Raw genomic sequence first — 23,314 nt, 5'->3', positions numbered from 1 at the left:
AAGATCTGCCCGTAGTTTACATCGTGTCCTGTGAATATACTCCATACCAGCTAAGCTTGAGTCCCATATTATCCGTGCCTCCGGTTCTGCCTGATAGACTGCGGATGACGAAGTGGCAAACAAATTGCCAGACCGCAGGCAGTTGGTTTTTCTTGAATTCCCCAATTCCCCTTATCTTTTTCTGATAACCCATTTGGTAAAGGGCTGAAGTAACGTCCGCCATGGATGGGGTGAAAATCTTGATGGAGGGATGAACAAGAAGGTTAATGGCAGAAAGAATTTTTTCTTTGGACAGAATGACCAAAGAATCGTCAATCAGATTTAGGTGAACTTCTTGAGGGTTTTCGATTGGGCGATAAGCTGAGAAGGCACACTTGAAAAGGGTTGGGAGTGGAACAACATCTGTGAAAGCATCGAAGGGGCCAAACAGGGGATGTTTCTTCAGAAACTTGATCATTAGCTTGATCGGAGCATTGTAGGAGGGATGATCTTCGAACACAGCTCTGAAGTTGCTTGAAGCAATCGTGGGAGAGTCTGAACCAGTAGGGTTCACTGATCCAGAAGCCTTGGATTGTTTCTTCGATGCACCGGATTTCACCATTGTAGGATCTTGAGAGAAAGAGTAGAAAAACAGAGTTCTTGAAGGATTTGAGAGGGAAGGTTCAATGTTCAGAAAGCGTAAAGTGATTTTGGGGAAGAAGAAGGGTTTATATAGGTGGTGAATTGGAATGGTAACTGTTTTTACCCTAGGTAAAAAGAAAGGATAAGCTAAATGGTCGTTTGGGGGGAATCTTTTGAATTGGCAATTAAATCTCAGCCACATAATATGAAACGGTTTAAAAACGTTTTTGAGATTTTACCAAAAAGGGATTTGCATTTAATGAAAAGTCAGACGTGCATCAACACGTCAGGTGATAGAGTGGTGAGGGGAAAGGAAGTTGTAACGGATGGGACGTGCTGGGTAAGAGGAAAAGACAGAGTAAGGATTTGTTTATGGAAAAACGTTCTTTTTGTCATCATACCCAAAATAGGTCTGACACAAGGTTTATTCCGAAAGAGAAAGAGACAGTTTCTCAAGGAATGTTTTTTTTATTTAATGTTTTATTTAATGAAGGATCATTAAATAGCACACCATGATTCAGGGGTTGATGAAACAGTTGAGAAATTATTGATGTGATCGCGGATGGAAACTTCATTGCGGATGGACAGATGAATGTCTGCAGTATAGGAACTGAGGAGAGCACTTGTACACAAAGTTAGTAATAACAAACAATAAGGACCCTTGAAAGATAAGTATGATATATGGTTGCGGTACATAGACTGCGGTACCAAAAACCATCTAACATAAGTAACTTTCAGTTAGAACCGCAACGGAGACCAAGGATGGTCTGCGGTATCTATCAATTCAAAAAGAATTGCGGGTCGGGATTCATCATTCCTAACATTTGCAGGAAGGTGTTAAGTTTTGTGGAATCAAGCGCTTTTGTGAACACATCAGCAATCTCTTCATGAGTATGGAAAAGATGAGTTCAATGTTACCTTTCAAGATGTGGTCTTTGATGAAATGATACCGTAGTTCAATATGCTTAGTCTTGGAGTGCTGAATAGGATTATGAGAAATAGCAATAGCACTTTCAGAGTCACAATATATCGGTATCCGCAACATTCTGTATCCGTAGTCCATAAGTTGTGTCTTCATCCATAGGACTTGTGAACAACAGCTGGCTGCGGCCACATATTCAGTTTCTGCGGTAGACAGAGATACATAACTTTGTTTCCTTGATGACCAGCTGACGAGTCTTCCACCCAAAAATTGACATCCTCCTGAGGTACTTTTGCGGTCTAATCTGCAACCGGAGTGATCCGCATCTGTGAAAGCTTGTAGGCTGAAGTCATTGCCTGCGGGGTACCATAGACCAAGAGATTTGCTTCCTTTCAGGTACCGTAGTATCTGTTTGGCTGCGGTCATATGTGACACTTTTGGGTCAGCCTGATACCTTGCACATACACCAGTTGCAAAGACAATGTCTGGTCGGCTTGCGGTGAGGTAGATTAGAGAGCCAATGATACCTCTATAAGTCTTGTGATCCACAGGTTATCCTGAGGGATCAGCAGAGATCTTATAACCGAAGGCCATGGGGACCTTAGCCGAAGAACAATTGTCCATAGAATATTTCTTTAACAGTTTGGTGGTGTATTTTTCTTGATGAATGAAAATTCCTTGTGCAATTTGTTTCACTTGAATACCTAGAAAGAAGTTAATCTCTCTATTCATGCTCATTTGGAATTTGTTGGTCATGAGCTTAGCAAATTCATTCACCATTTCTTGATCAGTTGATCCGAAGATGATGTCGTCCACATATATTTGAACAAGCATAAGGTGGTTACCATTTGCTTTTCTAAATAATGTGGGGTCAATCACTCCTCTCTTGTACCCGGATGAGACAAGGAATTCAGAAAGAGTCTCATACCATGCTCTTGGGGCTTGCTTCAGACCGTAGACTGCTTTTTCAAGCTTGTAGCAGTGGTCTGGGAATTCAACATTTTCAAAACCTGGAGGTTGCTGAAGGTAAACCTCTTCTTTTAATTCCCCATTGAGAAATTCACTCTTAACGTCCATTTGGTGTACCTTGACGTTCTTGTGGGCTGCGTATGCTAGGAAGATCCGGATAGCTTCCGTGCGTGCTACCGGAGCATACGTTTCATCGTAGTCAATGCCTTCAAGTTGACTATACCCCTTTGCAACTAGCCTTGCCTTGTTTCTGACTACCGCACCAGATTCATCCAGCTTGTTTTTGAACACCCATCTAGTGCCAACAATGGTGTGACCACGTGGCTTCAGAACGAGCTGCCAAACTTGGTTTCTTTAAAATTCTTCTAGCTCTTCTTGCATTGCAGCTATCCAGTCCGGTTCGAGCAATGCTTCTTTGATCGTTCTGGGCTCTACCGAGGACATAAATGCTGCGTAGTGGCAGTGATCAGATAGGTCCTTGGAAGATCGAGTCTGGATACTTGCAGATGGGTTGCCAATGATTTGACCTGGTGGGTGGGCCTTCGTTCATACGTGAAGACGGGGTTGTAGATGATCAGCAGCTGCGGTAGAGGGAATATCTTGAATATCAGAAGAATCTGCGGTTGGAGATGGCAGTTCCCCCTGGACTTGAGAACATCCTGCTGAGTCATCTTGGTTTGTTGGAACAAGAATGGAGTTTTCTTGAGCAGTTGGGAGAGGTTCCCCCTGGATTGCTGATGGGAGTTCCTCTAGAACCTGAGAGGGTTCCCCCTGTACTGCGGATGGGAGAGTGATGATCCTTGGGTCTGTTCTTGTGTCAATGTTCTCTATGTGTTCATCATCTGAATCCGAAGATACGTTTGATGGTAATGATTCTCTCCGGATAGGAACTTGAGCAACATCAAGTACTGGAAACTCGACGGTTGTTGCTAGATCCGGAGTAGAGCTTTCCCCCTCAACTGGAGAGGTGAAAGTATTGAGAGATGCTACTTCAGATAGAGATGGTCCAGAAACATCAGCGTGTTGTTGTTGAGCTGCGGGCGACACAAGAACTTCGGATAGTTTCGCCGTTTCAACAGGATCGAAAAGATCGTCATAATTGACTTCAACTAGATTTAAAGGACCTGAAGAGGCAGGAATATCGCTTTCCATGATTGCGGTGGTTTCAGTGGATGGAGGGGCGTTGCGGATGTGAGAATCATCAAATTTCACATCGAAGCTTTCAATGATCAGCCTTATACGTCTGATGAGCACTCGATAAGCAACCTTGTTCGTGGAATAACCAAGGAAGATGCCTTCATCAGACTTCGGTGCAAACTTGTTAAGCTGATCTCTGTTGTTGATCACGAAACATCTACACCCAAAGATATGAAAGAAGCGAACATTTGGCTTGCGGTTGTTAAGGCCCTCATATGGTGTTTTGTTGAGACGTTAGCACACAATGCTTCGGTTTTGAACAAAGCATGCGGTGGCTACAGCTTCAGCCCAGAAGTAGAGAGGAAGGTGTGCGAAGTTGAGCATGGATCTGGCTGCTTCTACTAGAGTGCGGTTCCTTCTCTCTACTACCCCATTTTGTTGCGGTGTGTAGGGAGCTGAGAAGTTGTGAGAGATTCCCTTGGACACCAAGAAACTGTTGAGGAGATGATTAGTAAACTCGGTACCATTATCATTGCGGATCCTTCTTACTGGAAGCTTGATCTGAAGTTCGATCTCTTTGATGAAGTTGATGAAAATCTGCGGTGTTTCTGACTTGAGTCTGAGGAAGAAGACCCATGTGAAGCGTGTAAAGTCATCTACAATAACCAATATGTATTTTTTATGATGGAGACTGGCTACGGTAGATGGAGCGCAGAGATCAATGTGCAATAGCTCCAGTGGTTCAGAAATTGAAGAGTCCATTACCAGAGGGTGACTTGCTTTGGACTGTTTACCACATTCACAAGCCGGACAAAGAGTATCGTTGCTGAATTTGAGAATAGGGAGACCTCCGACTAGTTCTCCTGTGACCAAGTTGTTGATGTACCTGAAGTTGAGATGAGCTAGCTTGCGGTGCCATAGCCAGCTGACTTCGGATACATCTTTGGACAGGAAACACAACTACGGTCTGCCAATGATCAGAGAGACATCCAAAGGATACATGGTACCTTCGGATTTGGATTTGATCAGACAGGTGTTTCTGTCACTAGCCATTACATAGCAGAACTGATCATCAAATTCAACCCGATGTCCTGCCTTACATAGTTGGCCAACACTGATGAGATTGTGTTTAAGGCTTTCTATGTAGGCAACCTTCTGAATAGAGAAATTCCTGGTAGTGAGAACACCGTAACCTCGGATGACCCCATTCGCATTGTTGCCGAATGTGACATTTCCACCATTGCATATAGGACTGAAATCCCGAAGGTATTCTAATCTTCCGGTCATGTGCAAGGAGCAGGCACTGTCAATTAACCATTCTTCTTCTTATTCCTCCTTGCACAAAGCCTGAGAATTACACGGTTAGTTTAGGCATCCAAACTAGTTTGGAGCCTGGGGCAATTGGTGAATTGTAGAATGATGCATGGACCGAGGTTGCAGGGACGAGTCTCTTGTCAACTTTTAATCCTAGTCCTGGATGTTTGTGCAGAATTGGAGTGTTGTGATTTTTCGAAAAAGTACGAGGTTTCTGACTCTGACTAGATTTGACATAGGATGAATCATTTTGACAACTACACTGACATTTACAAAAAGAGATTTTGTCTTTTGATCTGACACTATGCTTGGTCAGCGGTCTATAGGATGAATTGGACTTGCTACCGGTGCGAGGTTGGTAATCCCTGACATGAAAGTTGTTGGATTTTGAAAAAAGTTTGTTTTTGAAAAGGTTTAGCACGTGCAAATCTTTGAGTCCTTTTTGGTGGATTTGGTAGAATACCCTTCCATTTGTTGAAATTTTGACGTGACTTTGAAAGTGTTGGAGTGGGTAAAATCCCTTTCCATTTAGGATCATTTGAGGAATAGACATGAAAACCATTGTTTCGAAAAGACTGAACACCCTTTTGGGTTGTGTCAGAAGAAGTAGGAATGACTTTTGAAGTTGGACTTTCCCTTTTGTTTGTTTTCTTGGTGGGAGAGTTTTTTGAAAAGTAGTGTGAGAAAACAAATTTTTGTGGACTCTTGGACTTTGGAATTCTGACATGCTTCTTATTTTTTGAAAAAGTTTGTCTATTTGTGCCTCGAGATCTAATTTCCTCTTTGAAGGCCTTTTTGGCCAAGGATTTTGGTGAACCGCAATCATTGTTGTTCAACTGCGGTTTCCTGGAATTCTTAGAATGATTTTGAAAATGTGGGCTTGAGTCATCCGAACTTGAAGATTCTGGGGTCTGTGAGCATTGACCCACTTCAAAGTTCTCTATAGGTAATTCATGATGAATCACCTGAAGGGTCACGGTTCCTTTTACTGAGGACTGCGGTAGTGAAGATTTGACTACTGTAGATTAAGTCTTAGTTGGGACTTTAGTGGGACTTTTGTGGGACTTTTGAATATAGTGTGAGACATTGCGGTCTGAGGGCAGAGATGGAAAGTCTTTTGAGACTTCGGGGCCCTCAATGACAATTTCTTCATCAACTACGGATGAGGTTTGAGAATTTGGGTAAATGGTGCCACAGATAGGAATTTGATCACTTGTGTGACCCGAAACCTCAGGCACAATTTCCTCAATGACACAATTATTGCTTAGATTATGGAGTCTACCGAAGTGAGTTTTGATGTCTTCGGGGAAGGTCTTGTCATTGACTGGGAAATGAAATTCTCGGTCTGGAGGGACATACAGTCTGTCTTTGTTGAACCGGGGTGAGGAATCCATTGCGGTAGGATATCCATTTGACCAACCCCAATTGTATGTATTGTCAACGGTGCCATTATTTACCAAATTTTCAATAGCTTCACTTTCATTGAACAATTTTTCGATTAAAAGATTTAAGCGTACAATTTCACTATGAGCTAAATCTTTCTGGTTCAAAGCTATCTCTAATTGTGTTTCACTCAACATTCTTGCATCTTTCTCTAACTCTAAGTCTTTTTCTAACATAGCCATTTTGAGTCTTTTTTTATCCAGGCGTCCTCTCACATGGAACATTTCTTGGGACGCAATGTTCTTCTCATCTAAGGCTTTGTTATAGTCTGTAAGGATGGCAGCACAAGTGTCATTAAGATCATCTATGTATGGTTGACAGTCATGCATGCTATAGTTTAGAGTTTGGATCATGAGTTTTACCTGTTCGACGATGCTTAGAGTTCCATCCTTTGCCATGTAGCAGTAGTTCTTTTCCAGCTTTGTAGACTCATCATCATCCGCAGTTGCCAGCATGCAGATTTTCCCTTTTCCTTTGATACTGCTGATGGCTTCATCTTCGTCTCCGGATGACCAAACTTGATGGTCTCTTTTGACATGGGCTACGTATGCCCTTGCCTTTTCCTTATCTTCCAACTCTTGAGCCATTCTAAGGTAGAATGCTCTATCTTTTACTACATTGGCCTCACAATCTCTTGCAAAGTGATTCTATTTGTTGCATTTGTGACAAATCACGACATCAGTCTTGTCATCAGAGGTAGTACCGGAGTCAGTGGTTGGGGTAGACTGCGGTGCCTCTTTTGGTTGATTATTTTGAGATTGCGGTGGTGGATGAGAACTTTTGGGATATCGAGGATGGTTGTTCAGGAAACTGAAGTTACGGTTGAATGGAGGTTTGTTGAACTGTTGATTCTTGCGGAAGGAAGGAGGTGGTAGACGGTTGAACTGTTGTCTAACCAGAGCAATAGCCTTCTGAAATTCTTCTTCATCATCATACTCTGAATCAGCTTCGTATGACTGCGGTGGTGTGTCATACGATGGAGAGTAAGATTGATTATGTGGAGCTTGTGCTATGAGAACAAGTGGTCCTCCGAAGTCAGCACAGTCTTTGAGTATGGTGGATTCTTGTGCTTGCAGTTCTCCGTAGAGCTTGTAGAGTGACAAAGAGTGAGTATTTCTATCGTCCTGGACTATCATCTTAGCCGTAGTCCATTGTCTTCCCAAACCATTAAGAAACTGAAGATTTGTTTCATGGTTACTGCGGATGGTGCCCGCATTGGATAACTTGGTGACTATCAGGTTGAACCTTTTGAAGGAGTCTTCCAAACTTTCGCCGATATGAGCTTTGAAGTTGTTGAACTCATTGAGTGCGGTAGTAAGCTTCTTGTCTTGTTCTTGTTCTGAGCCTTCGTACAGATTCTTGAGGACTTCCCAGATCTCTTTTGCTGATTTGCAATTTATGATAATATCGAAGTTGTCAGGAGCAACTCCACAGGAGATTTCATAAAAAGCGATAGCATCAGTTTCCATTTTATCGAGATCATCCTTGGTGGGACGGCTCATCACTGGTTGTCCTCCTCCTAGTCTGGTTGTAGCGCTGTCAGTTTGGACTGGTTTAAGGACTGGGACATGAGGTCCTTCTTCTACGGATCGCCATACATCTCTACCAAGTCTCCTTAAGTATCTTTCCATTCTTTGTGACCAGTGATGATATTCATTTGCTACCAGTATTGGACTCGGTTAGAACCATCAACACTGTTGGAAACATTCAGAGATAACGATTGTGCCATTTTTGAACTTTTTTTTAAGAAATGAGCTTTAGTGGTATAGAAGGCCTTTTGAAAATCAGAGTTCCGTTTTCAAAAGGCAACCACTATGGCTCTGATACCAATTGTTGAGAGAAAAACTTAGAGACACACTTGAACAAACGTTAGAACAAGTATATTGCGGAATAGTTAATCTCGAAGGATCTAAAAGCTCAACAATAATATTAATAAGTTAGAGTTAGATAGTTAGAGAGTTAGTTGCGGAAAAGTAAAGAAATAGAAATGACAACAATTGTTATATCAAGAATACACATAAGTTGATTCATAACGAGGAATGCATTCAATCCAGGTTAATAAGGAAGATCAAACTTAGTGATTAAGTCACAGAAGACTTGCTCCGAAGAGAGGTTATGATCAGTTATATTCTAGTAAGATTTGAGAGTAAGACGTGATGCGTAATTAGATAGAGAGATAGAAAAGATAACTTCAGAGAAGTGTATTCAGAATAGATAGATGCATAAGTGTTTTCAATACAAAGAGAATGAGCTCTATTTATAGAGACTCACGATGTACACTAGATTACCTCTCTAAGAGTAGCCATGCAAGGCATACTGGACAATAGAGAGTGTTACAATAAAAGACAAGTAAAGTAATCTAGTTAAGTGACTGCGGTAGGTAGAGACTCCGGATACGGTTGCTGAAGAAGGAGCTTGACTGCGGGTGCTGGATGGCTGTGGTAGCTGAAAAGGTTGAGGTAGCTAAAGTTCAAGAGGGTCACTTTTTATGATTCAACAATTTCCCCCTAAGTGACCTCTTTAACTTTTGTTCAACTATCAAGTTTGAGGAACTTGATCAGGATCCACCAAAACTTCCTGATGTTTTCCAACTAGATGATTCTTCTTAAGATCTCGAACTTGACTTCTACGGTAGTGTGCTTCGATCTTTCAACTGCGGTTCAGCAGATGTGAAGTTGCTTCTTGGTGAGGCGATGTATGGCAGTCATAGGAATGAAATATTTGACATTATCGATCTTCCTTTTGAAAATGACTCCAAGTTCAGGAAAGTTGGTTGCGCCTAAGGATCTTTCTTGATAGCCTTCGGTAGGCATTGGTGCAAGGTCAAGTGGTGGCATATCAAATTTCTTGGCAATGATGGGGTAGATGTCTGCGTCGATCTTGGCAAAATCACAGACCGTTTCCTTCAAAAAGGTATTAGCCCTTTCAAGCGCAATCTTCATTTTCTGGTGCTTCTCTGACTTGTTTTGGAACACCTTGGCAATGAGAAAGATTTCTCCCGGATTCATACAAGGGAAGTCTGCTTGGGTGCGGACATAGTCATGCTCCCTTCTAGTGAGGGTATACTGGATGTAGTCAGCCTTCATGAATTTCCGAATTTTGTAGTTCTTGACTGCGGATGGTCTATCGTTAGACCATATTTTCTCAATGGGAGAGGCATGCTTAGCATGAAAAAGACTCAGTCTCTCAAATTCCATTAGCAGTCTTTTGTGATCTGGAAGGCTGCGGTCGAATTGCTCAAATACTGTGAAGTATTTGGCATTTGGAGATATTGGGACATCCCAGTAGCCATGCAATGCATACTGGACAATAGAGAGTGTTACAATAAAAGACAAGTAAAGTAATCTAGTTAAGTGACTGCGGTAGGTAGAGACTCCGGATGCGGTTGCTGAAGAAGGAGCTTGATTGCGGGTGCTGGATGGCTGCGGTAGCTGAAAAGGTTGCAGTAGCTGAAGTTTAAGAGGGTCACTTTTTATGATTCAACAAGGTTTCCAAAACACCTCATGAGATGAGGACAGGGAAAGTTCTATAGCTAGCTCACATCAAGGTTTGGGGATGTGAAGCTTTCGTGAGACGAGACACTCGTGACAAGCTTGAAACTAGAAGTGAGAGGTGTATATCCATTGGTTAGCCACAAACATCTCTTGGATACTTGTTCTACAGACCTAGTGAGAATATGGTCATTGTAGCTCGAAGAGGAGTCTTTCGCGTAAGAGAGAGAGAGAGAGAGAGAGAGAGAGAGAGAGCTTATACTCACAGAGGACAATGGGAGTGTTACTGATATGGAAGAATTTTAGAATCAACCAATGAAGGAACCTAAGAAGACACTAGCTCTCAACCAAACGATGAGACTCATGTTGAGCCGATTGACCATTCATTACCTCTTCTTCGATCCAGTAGGGTTAGCAAGCCACCTAGATTCTATGGTTTCCATATAACGTAAGATGGTGACACGTTTATCAGTGATGATACACTAGTAAATTTAGATGAGCTAGCTAACTACAAGGAAGTGATGGTGAGCCCTAAGGCTACAAAATGGAAAAAGGCAATAGACAGAAAGATTCAGTCCATGTATGGCAACCAAGTTTGGAATTTGGGTAACCTTGGACCTGGTCGAAAGATAGTAGGTTGTAAATTGATATTCAAGAAGAAAACCAACATGGATGGGAAAGTACACATGTTCAAAGCATGACTAGTTGTGAAGGGCTTTACTTAAACCTTCGGGGTTAACTATGATGAGAATTTTTGTAACACCCGATATGTCAAGTTAATGTTAACTAATTAATTTCTTCTTTTGGACACTTGGACTTGGGTATGCTGGGCGTACATATGGTACGCCGGGCGTACTCCAAAGCGTGCTTGAGACTGGGTGTCCCCCTGGTATACTGGCGTACCTATGCGTATGCAGGGGGTATATCAGTCAGGGGCAGATCCTAATTTTTAGGTTTTGTGCCCTATTTAAACACATTAAGTCCCCCAATCCTTCATCTTATCAGCCTCCATTGCATATTTGAGATTTACCTCAAAACCCTAATCCATTTCCCAAGATATTGACCATTGAGTGTCTTTTGGTTTGTGTGATACATATTGAAAAAGAAGAAGACTTATAAAGAAGCATTGGACTAGTGGGAGCTTGTAGATCTAGAGGTCATTCACTATTTCCAACTTATTGGAGGTATAAAGTCAGAACCTTGCTCATCTTATGTCTAGAAGTAGGTTTGGGGAAGAATTTAGCACATTTTGGTCGCATGGATGAACTCTTGTGAGTAAATGCTACTCCAGATGTTATGAGTTTTTCCTTTTGATGTATCTGAGATCCTTGATCCATAAAGCTTGCACCTTGATGGTTGTAGACCAGCATGCATCAGTTAGTGACCATTTAATGGAAGTAGAAGGCTAGATCTATGATTTGAGTCTCATTAATCCATGTAAAGGAGTAAAGTTGCCAACTTTTTTGCTTAGGATGTTCCAAAAGAGATAGATCTCATGTTGGACGTTAGGTCTTAACAGATTAAGCCCTTAAAATGAGACTTTGGCCAACGGGGGAGTACGTCGGGCATATGAAGATGTACGTTGATCGTACACACCTGGAATCCCAATTCGTGAGTAGCTCTCGTGTATGTCGGGCGTACTTGTGGTATGCTTAGCGTATTCAGCTCGGATTTTTTGGGCCTTCATTTTCGAAGCACCTTGGACTTTAGGGTTTTGGCCCTTGTTGGGCTTCGAGCTTTTCTGAGTTGGGATTTTTAAGATTTAGGCCCATATTGGACTTTAGTGTGCTTGTTGTCTTTGTGACCCTTGCTGATTTGAGTGTATGCTTAGTTGTAGGCGGTGAAATAGACCCGATCTCGGTTGGAAGATACCGAAGGGGGTGAAATATACCCAGTATCGGTTGAAAAATACCGAAGGGGGGTGAAATAGACCCAGTACTGGCTGAAAAATACTGAAAGGGGTGAAATAGACCCAATTATGTTTTGACTGTTATGTATGTATGGTATGAGGTATTCTTGGGAAGCTCACTAATCTTTGTTTTTCCACATTATGTGATTTTGGGATTTTGTACTCTGATATTATTTCATTATGATACACAATTGGTTGTTTTAACATGACTATCGGGTGTTTTGGAATGAATTACAAATGAAAATTTTTATTTGAATTTTTTGGGATGTTACAAGTTGGTATTAGAGCCTTGTTTTGAAGGATTCTGACATAATCTTGGCTGTGTCTGAACTTAAAATGAGGATTTGGTAGATTTTTCTTAAAAAGAAATGTTTTATTAAGAGATTTTTAATAAAACAAAGGGGTGTGATGTGTGCAATCAGTCGAGCTCAAGTAAGTATTCCCAAAATACCCATACATGTTATATGTTTTATGCTAGGATATGAGAATCGTATGGTAGATTAGGACTAGGGATCTGCTCAGGATTACATGATAGAATTCTAGGAGAGATTCCTTTGTGTGCCTATTGTATGAGCTTATAGATATCCAAGCCAGTATAGAGCAGTTATCTGATAGGATGGCCTGTTTAGGCTAAGTTCTGATTCAAATTGCTTTATGCTCGAATGTTGCATGCATTGTGCTTTTAGGAATTCTCATTAGTACCAACTAACTAGTGGAAGAATGTGTTTGTTTACATATTGTTGAGATTAGATAATTTTAGAAGTCTAGGTTTAACGTTATTGTGCAGCTTTGTTTGAGTCGAACCATTGTAGTGTGGGACCTTTCATTCAAAAAATTATCTAGTACCGATATTATGTGACTGTATTCATATGGTAGTTAGGTGGTATTAGAGAGAGTTCCTTCGGAAACTGATAGCAGAGAGTGGTGAGGAAAGGAACCCAAGGGAGTTCCTCGAATATGTATTGGTGCATAGTACGCCCTATGACATTAGAGGAGTAATAGATAGAAAGGAAGTGACTTGGAGGATTCTAGACAGTCCTTGGAAAGGGTATAGATAGGTGTGGAAGGTAGTATTAGGCCCGTACTACTGGAAGCACAAGATCTATACCCAAGAATAGGAAGGTCATGATGAATTCAAGAAACTTTGAGAGTGTAAACTTCTTCATGTGTATACTAATTGTTTATGTTTTATGTATCGGCATGGTGATGACATGCGATGGGGAAGGAGGTTCAGGATCTGGATTTGGTTCAGGCTCGAGTGCCGAACCAATTGATATGGGTTTATGTGAATTCATTGCATATAATATTACTAGAGGAATCCTCGATGCGACCGTGGTGATGTTTAGGTCGATCAAGGAGGGTATCATCGAGTTGATGGAGGATCGCCTTTGGATCTTTAGGGTTGATCTGGCCGCTAGTCAGCACGGAGCCCACACTCTCTCCTTCAAGGATTTTAGGGAATGTGGGGCGCCAAAGTTCTTTAGGGCGAAGGACCCCATTGCATCCAGACGATAGATAAAAGATATTGAGTGTGCTCAAATGACTAGCTTCTGCCCCGAGGGGTTGAAGGTGAGGTTTGTTGTAGGCTGTCTGTGGGAGCACCCGGGATTGGTGGGAGGTGGTTGGCTATGCTCTGGGAGCCCCAACCATTGTGGCCATGACCTAGACGGATTTTGTGACCCAATTCCGAGCAGAGTTTGCCCCAGCTGTTAAGGTGCAATAGCTAGTGAGGGAGTTTTTGGATATTCGTCAGACGACTGAGACTGTGGCGGAGATCACCTCCAAGTTCCATGATAGAGCTTTATTGGTACCGCAATACGTTGTAGTTGAGGAGATGTGGAAGACTCGGTACCAAGGCATGTTGAAATCAGATATTCAGAAGTTTGTTCGTTTTTCCACCTGCCCGACACTGGATGAAATGATATCCAGGACCCGAGAACAGGAAATTGATTTAGAGCACATAGGTAAGAGGAAGGCAGAGCATGGGCAGACGATTGGGGTTTCGACAAAGAAACCTAAGCGCTTCAATTCTAGATAGAAGGGACAGCAGGGCTGGAGCCGCTGTGGTAAGTGTGGTCGGGCACATGATGGAGTCTGCAAAGCGGGTGGTTCGGGCTGCTACAAGTGCGGCAAGACAGGGCACTTAGGCAGGGATTGTACCACCACAACTACCACCTAGGGATACCATCTTATTTTCTTCCACTGCATTCACATGGTCATAAAAAGGCCAATTGTCTGAGTTTAGCAGCAGTGAGACCAGTAGCAGTACCTGCTCTGACGACCTTGAGGATCACTGATGGCCGTCGGAGCAAGGCGGAGGCGTCAGTTGTTCAGAGCAGGGCATTTTAGTTGACAGTTGAGGAGGCTCGTGCAGCACTTGATGTGGTCATGGGTATGTATATTCTCCCTATCTTTTATTAATGTTATTTAGCATGCTTATATGTTTCTATTGCTGTTTAGGGTCATTCCTTGTGAACGGTATTCCTGGGTTGGTCTTATTCGATTCGGGGGCTACCCGATCTTTTGTATCTATTGTGCTTAGCAAGAGGTTTGATGATGTTTCGGGGGAGTTGTATTATCCACTAGAGGTTAAGACTGCTGGTGACCATCCGGTGTGAGTTTCGAGGGTTCACTGAGGATTCACTTTGGAGTTATTCAGTGAGCAGTATCCTATTGATTTGGTTCATTGTGGGGATTATTTTTTGAGCCCCAATGGGGCGATGATGGATTACGGGCGTCAATTGGTGCATGTTCGGACCCCAAGTAGCGGTGAGTGGGTGATCCACAGTGAGGGTGATCAACATGGTTAGGATCCCTACTCGACAACAAGGGCCATGCGTTATCTTCAGCAAGGATGTTTTCAGTTTGTAGCCTATGTGATGGACACCTGGGGGAAGGGTGAGGTGACTAAGGATGATGTACCGATTGTTCGGGAATACCCGGATGTGTTCCTGGAGGATTTGTCGGGAGTGCCTCTGTAAAGGAAGGTGGAGTTTTTGTATGACGTGGTTCCAGGTGCGGCTTCGATAGCCAAAGCACCTTATCGGTCAGTACCACCAGAGATGCAAGAGTTGTGTACACAACTACCGGAGTTATTAGACAAGGGATTCATTTAGCTGAGTAGTTCAACATGGGGAGTGCCGATCTTATTTGTGAAGAAAAATTATGGGACTCATTAGATGTGTATCGACTACTGGGAGTTAAATAAGCTATCGGTAAAGAATCGGTATCCACTCACGAGGATGGACGATTTGCTTGACTAGCTTCAGGGTGCATCTTGGTTTTCCAAGATTGATCTACATACGGTTTATCACCAGATGAGGGTTGGAGAGGAGGATATGTAGAAGACGACCTTCCAGACTCGTTATGGTCATTATGAGTTCGTGGTGATGCCCTTTGGGCTCACTAATGCTCCAGCCGCGTTCATGGACCTCAAGAATCACGTATGCAGGCCTATGCTGGACCGGTCAGTGATGGTATTTATTGATGATATCCTGGTCTATTCCAAGACTCAGGAGCAGCATGATGACCATCTGAGGGAGGTAACAGAGACTTTGAGGAGGGAGAAGTTGTACGCGAAGTTCTCCAAGGATGAGTTTTGGTTGCGCGGGGTGCAGCTTCTGGGATGAGGTGGGAAGTTCTGAGGTCTCCATATGAGATTCGGAGTTTCCTTGGATTGGCAGGTTACTATTGGAGATTCATTAAAGATGTCTCCAAGAGAGCAGTTCCTTTGACCCGACTTACGAAGAAGACCGTCACATTTCATTAGGGTCCTGAGCAGCAGACAAATTTTGAGACCCTGAGGCAGAGATTATGTGAGGCGTCGATTCTAACCCTGCCGGAGGGTGTTAAGGACTTTATGCTATATTTTTATTCATCGATCACATGTTTGGGTGCAGTTTTGATGCAGCGGGGTCATGTGATCGCTTACTCATTGAGGGAACTGAAGCTTCATGAGGTGAATTATCCTACTTATGATTTGGAGTTGGGGGCTATTGTTTTCGCCCTCAAGTTTTGCCGATATTACCACTTTGGGGTTCATTGTTCTATTTACACAGACCACAAGAGCCCGAGGTATCTGATGGATCAGCCGTATTTGAACATAAGGCAGCGTAGATGGTTGGATGTGGTAAAAGATTATAATTATGAGATCCTTTATCACCCGGGGTAAGCCAATGTGGTGCGCGATGCCCTCAATTGCAAGGCAGTTATTGCCCCGATCAGGGATGTATGTTTGAGGATGACTGTGATTACCCCACTTTTAGATCAATTCGAGAGGCTTAGGTTCAGGCTATGAAGGAAGAGCACTGGAAGAATGAACGTATAGTGGGTCTGGTGGCTTCCGTTGATTATGATTGCCGGGGAATATAGACTCTTCATAGGAGGGTGTGGGTCCCATATTGGGTTGGTACGCATCAGGTATTCATGGTGGAGGCGCACAAGTCGAGGTTTTCTATTCATCCTGGACCGACAAAGATGTATAGAGATCTCCAATTTGACTATTGGTGGCCATGCAAGAAACAAGATGTGGCCTGGTATGTGGAGAGGTTCTTGAATTGCAGGAAAGTCAAGGCCGAGCATCAGCGACCCCACGGAAAAATGGATTCGTTAGGTATTCCTGTTTGGAAATGGGAAGAGATTACGATTGATTTCATCACGAAGTTACTGCGAACGGTGCTCTGAGTGGATTCGATTTGGGTCATCATGGATCGACTGACCAAGAGAATGCATTTTATCCCAATCTAGGAGTTTATATCTACAGAGAAATTGGCAGACACCTATATTGGGGATGTTGTTGCACGGCATGGGGTGCATGTTTCTGTGGTCTCTGATAGGTATGTTCGGTTTACTTCCTGATTCTAGAAGAGATTTCATGAGGAGTTGGGTACCAGTAGCAGCACCTGCTCCGGTGACGTTGACGATCACTGATGGCCGCCAGGGCAAGGCGGCGACGTCAGTTGTTCGGAGCAGGGTATTTTAACTGACAGTTGAGGAGGCTCGTGCAGCACCTGATGTGGTCACGGGTATGTATCTTCTCCCTATCTTTTATTTATGTTATTTATCATGCATATATATTTCTATTGTTGTTTAGGGTCATTCCTTGTGAACGGTATTCCTGCGTTGGTCTTATTCGATTCGGGGGCTACCCGATCTTTTATATCTCTTGCGCTTAGCAAGAGGTCTAACGATGTTTCGGGGGAGTTGGATTATCCACTAGAGGTTGAGATTGCTAGTGACTGTCTGGTGTGAGTGTCGAGGGTTCACTGAGGATGCACTTTGGAGTTATTCAGTGAGAAGTGTCCTATTGATTTGGTTCTGATTCCCCTGTGCGAGAGCAAGGTCATTGTGGGGATGGATTTTTTGAGCCCCAATGGGGGTGATGATTGATTATGGGCATCAGTTGGTGCATGTTCGGACCCCAAGTGGGGGTGAGTTGTTGATCCACGGTGAGAGTGATTAACATGAGTCGGCTCTCTGTTCGGCAGCAAGGGCCAGGCGTTATCTTCAGCAAGGATGTTTCGGGTTTGTAGCCTATGTGATGGACACCTGGGGGAAGGGCGAGGTGATCGTGGATGATGTACCGATTGTTCAGGAATATCGGGATGTGTTTCTGGAGGATTTTCCCGGAGTGCCTACATAGAGGAAGGTTGAGTTTTTGATTGACGTGGTTCCAGGTGCGGCTCCGATAGCAAAAGCCCATTTTCGGTTAGCACCAGCAGAGATGCAAGAGTTGTGTACACAACTACAGGAGTTATTAGACAAGGGATTCATTCAGCTGAGCAGTTCAACCTGGGGAGTGCCGATCTTATTTTTGAAGAAAAATTATGGGACGCATTAGATGTGTATCGACTATCGGGAGTTGAATAAACTAACGGTAAAGAACCGTTATCCACTCCCAAGGATTGACGTTTTGTTTGACCAGCTTCAGGGTGCATCTTGGTTTTCCAAGATTGATCTACATTCGGGTTAACACTAGATGAGGGTTAGAGAGGAGGATATGAAGAATACGACCTCCCAGACTCATTATGGTCATTACGAGTTCGTGGTGATGCCCTTCGGGCTCACTAATGCTCCAGCCACGTTCATGGACCTCATGAACGCGTATGCAAGACTATGCTGGACCGGTCAGTGATTTTATTTATTGATGATATCATGGTCTATTCCAAGACTCAGGAGCAGCATGAGGACCATCTGAAAGAGGTAACAGAGACTTTGACGAGGGAGAAGTTGTATGAGAAGTTCTGCAAGCGTGAGTTTTGGTTGCGCGAGGAGCAACTTCTGGGATGAGGTGGGAAGTTCCGAGGTCTCCATATGAGATTCGAAGTTTCCTTGGATTGGCAGGTTACTATTGGAGATTCATTAAATATATCTCCAAGATAGCAGTTCCTTTGACCTAGTTGATGAAGAAGACCGTCACATTTCGTTGGGGGCCTGAGCAGCAGACAAATTTTGAGACCCTCAGGTAGAGATTATGTGAGGCGCCGATTCTAACCCTGCCGGAGGGTGTTAAGTTCTTTGTGGTATATTATGATGCATCGATCACGGGTTTGGGTGCAGTTTTTATGCAACGGTGTCATGTGATCGCTTACGCATTGAGGCAATTGAAGCTTCATGAGGCGAATTATCCTACTCATGATTTGGAGTTGGGGGCTATGGTTTTCGCTCTCAAGTTTTGGCGACATTACCACTTTGGGTTTTGTTTTACTGTTTACACAGACCACAAGATCCTGAGGTATCTGATGGATAACCCAAATTTGAACATAAGGCAGCATAGATGGTTAGATGTGGTAAAAGATTATAATTATGAGATCCTTTATCACCCGGGGTAGCCCAATGTGGTGGGTGATGCCCTCAATTTAGAGGCAGTTGTTGCCCCGATCAGGGATGTATGTTTGAGGATGACTGTGATTACCCCATTTTTAGATCAGATTCGAGAGGCTTAGGTTCAGGCTATGAAGGAAGAGCACCGGAAGAACGAACTTATACTGGGTCTGGTGGCTTCCTTTGATTATGATTGCCGAGGAATATAGACTCTTCACAGGAGGGTGTGGGTCCCATATTGGGATGGTACGCATCAGGTATTGATGGAGGAGGCACACAAGTCGAGGTTTTCTATTCATCCCGGAGCGACAAAGATGTATAGAGATCTCCAACTTGACTATTGGTGGCCACACAAGAAGCAGGATGTGGCCTAGTATGTGGAGAGGTGCTTGAATTGCAGGAAAGTCAAGGCCGCACATCAACGAACCCACGAAAAGATGGATTCCTTAGGTATTCCTGTTTCGAAATGGGAAGGGATTACGATAGATTTCATCACGAAGTTACTGCGAACGGTGCGCTGAGTGGATTCGATTTGGGTCGTCATGGATCGACTGACCAAGAGCATGCATTTTATCCCAATCCAGGAGAGTATCTCTACGAAGAAATTGGCAGACATCTATATTCGAGATGTTGTGGCACGACATGGGGTGCATGTTTTTGTGGTCTCTGATAGGTATGTTCGGTTTACTTCCTGATTCTAGAAGAGATTTCATGAGGAGTTGGGTACCAGTAGCAGCACCTGCTCCGGCGACCTTGAGGATCACTTATGGCCGCCAGGGCAGGGCACCAGCGTCAGTTGTTCAGAGCAGCGCATTTTAGCTGACAGTTGAGGAGGCTCATGCAGCACATGATGTGGTAATAGGTATGCATCTTCTCCCTATCTTTTATTTATGTTATTTATCATGCTTATATGTTTCTATTGTTGTTTAGGTTCATTCCTTGTGAACGGTAATCCTGCATTGGTCTTATTCGATTCGGGGGCTACCCGATCTTTTATATCTCTTGCGCTTAGCAAGAGGTTTGACGATGTTTCGGGGGAGTTGGAATATCCACTAGAGGTTGAGATTGCTAGTGACCGTCCGGTGTAAATGTCGAGGGTTCACTGAGGATGCACATTGGAGTTATTCAATGAGTAGTATCCTATTGATTTGGTTCTGATTCCCCTGCGCGAGAGCAAGGTCATTGTGGGGATGGATTTTTTGAGCCCCAATGGGGCGATGATTGATTACAGGCATCGGCTGGTGCATGTTCGGACCCCAAGTGGGGGTGAGTTGGTGATCCATGGTGAGGGTGATCAACATGGGTTGGCACTCTGTTGGGCAGCAAGGGCCAGACGTTATCTTCAACAAGGATGTTTCAGCTTTGTAGCCTATGTGATGGACTCCTGGGGGAAGGGTGAGGTGACCGTGGTTGCTGTACCGATTGTTCGGGAATACCCGGATGTGTTTTTGGAGGATTTGTCGGGAGTGCCTCCGGAGAGGAAGGTGGAGTTTTTGATTGACGTGGTTCCTGGTTCGGCTCCGATAGCCAAAGCACCTTTTCGGTTAGCACCGCCAGAGATGCAAGAGTTGTGTACACAACTACAGGACTTATTAGACAAGGGATTCATTCAGCTGAGTAGTTCAACCTGGGGAGTGCCGATCTTATTTGTGACGAAAAATTATGGGACGTATTAGATGTGTATCGACTACCGGGAGTTGAATAAGCTAACGGTAAAGAACCGTTATCCACTCCCAAGGATCGAGGATTTGTTTGACCAGCTTCAGGGTGCATCTTTTTTTCCAAAATTGATCTAAATTCGGGTTATCACAAGATGAGGGTCAGAGAGGTGGATATACAGAAGACGACCTCCCGGACTTATTATGGTCGTTACGAGTTCGTGGTGATGCCCTTCGGGCTCACTAATGCTCCAGCCGCGTTCATGGACCTCATGAATCACGCATGCAAGCCTGTGATGGACCGGTCAGTGATTGTATTAATTGATGATATCCTGGTCTATTCCAAGACTCAGGAGCAACATGAGGACCATCTGAGGGAGGTAATGGAGAGTTTGACGGGGGAGAAGTTGTACGCGAAGTTCTCTAAGCGTGACTTTTGGTTGCGCGAGGTGCAGCTTCTGGGATGAGGTGGGAAGTTTTGAGGTCTCCATATAAGATTCAAAGTTTCCTTGGATTGGCAGGTTACTATTAGAGATTCAATTAGGATTTCTCCAAGATAGCAATTTCTTTGTACCGGCTGAGGAAGAAGACTGTCACATTCGTTGGGGGCCTGAGCAGCAGACAAATTTTGAGACCCTGAGGTAGAGATTATTTGTGACGCCGATTCTAACCCTTCCGGAGGGTGTTAAGGACTTTGTGGTATATTGTAATTCATCGATCACGGGTTTGGGTGCGGTTTTATTTCAGCTGGGTCATGTGATCGCTTACGCATTGAGGCAACTGAAGTTTCATGAGGTGAATTATCCTACACATGATTTGTAGTTGGGGGCTATGGTTTTCGCCCTCATGGTTTGGCGGCATTACCACTTTGGGGTTCGTTGTATTATTTACACAGACCGATTTCTCGGCCAGAAAAGACCGATTTAATTTATGCTCTTTAAAATAAAATCAGAGAAATCTTTTTAAAAGATGTTGTGGAATTGGTCCCCAAAACAAAACATGATAAAAGTTTGTCAAAACCTTTCTTTAAGAAATATATAATTTCCTTTTATATCAAAACCTCGGGATGTCATATTCCGATACAGATCAAAAGCATAAACAACACATTATAAGCCTTACAACAGTTATTTATAAGTACTGGCCTATAATCCAAAAATCACTCATCATCATCATCCGACTATGCTCGGGGTCCACTACCTGTAATATAAAAAGCTGAGTGGGTCAGGCTTGGGAGCCTGGTGAGCATATAGGGTTTTCAACCCACAATAAATAATAAACTCTTTAAGTTTATCAATCAACAAATAATTTATTAATTTCATCAACCAAAAACAACCCTAATTACCCATTCCCGTTATCCTCACCTTACGTCCCTAAAACAACTATCACAAGGGACCTAGCCTAAGGATTTTCATTAGGGGTGACAACATTGCTTCAGAGGTTCCTCAACAATTTATGTCAAATAAGGCAACCATCGGGGTGACAACTTTGTTTTCCTTAGCAAATTATGTCAATCAAGACAACCTAACATAAAACAACCAATAAGGTGACAACATTGCTTTCCTCAACATTTTATGTCAAATAAGACAACCAATAGGGTGACAACATTGCTTTCCTCTGCAATTTATGTCAAATAAGACAACCAATAGGGTGACAACATTGCTTTCCTCTGCAATTTATGTCAAATAAAACGATCACCGGGGTGACAACATTGCTTTCCTTCAGCAATTTATGTCAAATAAAACAAACACCTGGGTGACAACATTGCTTTCCCTCAGCAATTTATGTCAAATAAAACAAACACCAGGGTGACAACATTGTTTTCCTTCAACAATTTATGTCAAATAGGCACGAAGTCACATCGTCGCCAAGGTTTATACAACAGGCACTAAGTCCATAGCTGCCAACATACTAAATCCGTAGCTACCAACGTACATCTATACTGTACTAAATTCATAGCTACCAACGTACATCTATACTGTACTAAATTCATAGCTACCAACGTACATCTATACTGTACTTCTATCCCTCATACTTTATCTACCCATGTTTTACCCAACATATTTGAAGATAAAATATATATACATTTTAAATCATTTTAAACATGTATAAAACATTCATTCAACATCCATCTCAAATAAACAAACAACATATATACACATATCACGTATTTTATATAAAATACTTCATATCTATGTGTAAGATGAAAGTGACTACACACTCACATGATTTGATGATAATCGGGCAGCAATTCGTTTCCTAAAACGTTCGTTTCTAATAAAACCTGGAGTTTTATTGAGAAACCGGGCTCTGCGAAATGTCGGGCTTCAAAACCAAAAAGATAAATTTTCCGGGTCTTCGGGAACTTCAGAACGTATTTCGGGATTTAGAAATGATACCGGGGCTTCGGGGGATGTTAATATGAAAAATATGGGTTTAGGGGCTAAAAATGACACTTTTTCAAAATAGACACGGGAGGTCTCGCACCCTCCTATTTATAGGTGCGAGCCTCCTGATCCAACGGCTAAAAAGGCTCCAGGTGGCGCAGATCCGAGGGCTCGCAGCACCTGCTCGCACGTGGGCTCGCACATGGCTGCGCATGCGAGGGTCTGCTGGAGGCTTCTGATTGGACCACTTCGGACAGCTCTACGGTTCGGACACGCTGCTGATGACACACCAAGGTCGGACACGGTGCAGCCTCCTATTGGACTGAACCTCGGACTCGAGAAGACGTGGCCGCCAGTTGGCTTCGGTGACTCAGCAGCTTTCGGACACGCGTCGGATGCGAAGCGAGGAGACGTGGCCGAAGTCCACCTATGCGAAATTCCTCGGTTTTGGGGATTTTTCTCGTTTTTCGCGCCAAAACTTCTAAAATCCATAACTTTCGAATACGAGCTCCGTTTTTGACGTTCTTTATATGCACGCGTAGGTAAAATTAGTCTCTACAACTTTCGTTTAGACTTCGTCGGCTAATTTTGATTTTAATTTTTAAATTATTATTTTTAACAGACCGGGACAGGAAATCCGTTAA

Source organism: Lactuca virosa, chromosome 8 (assembly GCF_052849685.1).
Source record: "Lactuca virosa cultivar CGN04683 chromosome 8, Lactuca_virosa_CGN04683_v6, whole genome shotgun sequence".
NCBI lineage: Eukaryota > Viridiplantae > Streptophyta > Magnoliopsida > Asterales > Asteraceae > Lactuca > Lactuca virosa.
The sequence above is the reverse complement of the archived record's forward strand: the minus strand, read 5'-3'. Positions refer to the sequence as shown.